Raw genomic sequence first — 1,781 nt, forward strand, 5'->3', positions numbered from 1 at the left:
TTCCTACCTTGTGGACTTCCTGTGTATGGTTCCAGATTCATCCAACTCTACAATGTCTTTTTCTTGTTTCTGTATCCATTGTTCCTACTGCAACCAGAATGGCGCCGCTCAAGTGGCAGCCGGAAACATAAGCTGTGTCCGCTCTTTCTCGTTTTGTGTTTTTGCTGCTTTTTATTGTTTTTATGTGCATTTTAATATTTCTTAATGCTTTCCCATATACTTTGCTTTGTACTTTGTCATTTTTGCTTTATTGTTTTGTGACCGTTGCAACTCGACCCCACCCGTCGGGTGGCTTGGTTTCTTTGTGCTAGTCCTAGACGTTTTTGGAGCCATTCAGCCGTGCCTCTGTTCCCATGCACGCAGGATCAGCTGTGAGCAAGAGGCAACACTCGAGAATGAGCATTCCGTCATTGTTATGGAAGCGTGAGATCTCTCTCCGGTCAAATGGAGCAGCTGCTTTTGCTTGCTGGGCTGCTTGTATGCTTTGAAGTCCCTCCGCTGCTGCTGCTCAGGTGATAGGACAGCTTAGGAGGATCTAGGCAAGGACGATGATCTTTAAAACCCCCAAATTGCTGTGGGGATGTGTGAATCAGCTTGAAAGAATGATTCTGCATATTTAACCCCAGTCTGCAGAAGGTCCCCACCTTGTGGACTTCCTGTGTGCGGCTCGTTTATTATTATTTTTTTTTTACCTAGGTCTACAATGTCTTGTGTGTCTGTCTTGCTACTGCAACCAAGGAAATTTACCAGGTACAGAATGAAATAAAATTCTAATCTAATTCTAACATATAAGTAGGTACAAAAAGTGACTAAAGTGGTAAGCACCCTATGAAGTTTTAGTGCAAGTACAGGATAAGACATTGGTCTTGATTAGGTCCTCCTAGGTGCAGAACTCAAGTATGGTGAGGCTCTTGGGAAGAAACTTTCATTGAGACCGTTTGTTTTCGCAGTTATGGACCTGTAGCACCTGCAAGACGGCTGCAGGTTGGAGAGGTGGAAGCTGGGATGTGTATTGTCTTTTATGATGTTCTTTGCCCTTTTGAGTCACCATAGACAGAAGATCTATGGGCTGTGCAGCTTGTGTGCCACATTGACACTGCATAGGTCAGCATGTTCTCTCAATGGCTGACCAGTAGGTCAGCATGTTCTCTCAATGGCTGACCGGTAGGTCATCAGCAGGTTGGTGTTCAGTTGCTCCTTCCAGAGTATTCTCAGGAAATGTAGCCTCTGCTGTGCCTTCTTGACAAGTCCACAAATTTGCCGTTGAAAAACAGGTGGGCAGGAGTGGCCTAGTTCCGTGATAAGTCCAGGATGAGTTCTCTTGTTTTAGAGCCGTTGAGCGCCAAGTTGTTGGCAGCGCACCGCTCGCTGAGTCCAAGGACCTCATCTCTGCAGGCAGTCTCATTCCCTTACGTGTCATCCCCACCGCTGTTGTATCATCTGCATATTTCCCAATGATGTTCACAGTGGGGCGGCCAGGCGGCTGAGTGATTGGGTCAGCCTCACAGCTCTGGGTTCAAATCCAGGTCAGTCTACCTGTGTGGAGGTTGCATGTTCTCCCTGGGTAGCAGGTTTCCTCCCACATTCCAAAAACATGCACGGTAGGCTTATTGGGGACACTATATTGCGCCCAAGTATAAGTATGAGTGTAAATGGTTATCTGTCTCCGCGTGACCCAAAATCGGCTGGCCACTGATTGGGATTTTCCCGGCCCGAAGTCAGTTGGGATTGAAAAAGGCGATGTGCTTATCCAAGGGGAGAAAAAAAAAAGCACTTTTTTT

Source organism: Stigmatopora nigra, chromosome 1, assembly GCF_051989575.1.
Source record: "Stigmatopora nigra isolate UIUO_SnigA chromosome 1, RoL_Snig_1.1, whole genome shotgun sequence".
Classification (NCBI taxonomy): domain Eukaryota; kingdom Metazoa; phylum Chordata; class Actinopteri; order Syngnathiformes; family Syngnathidae; genus Stigmatopora; species Stigmatopora nigra.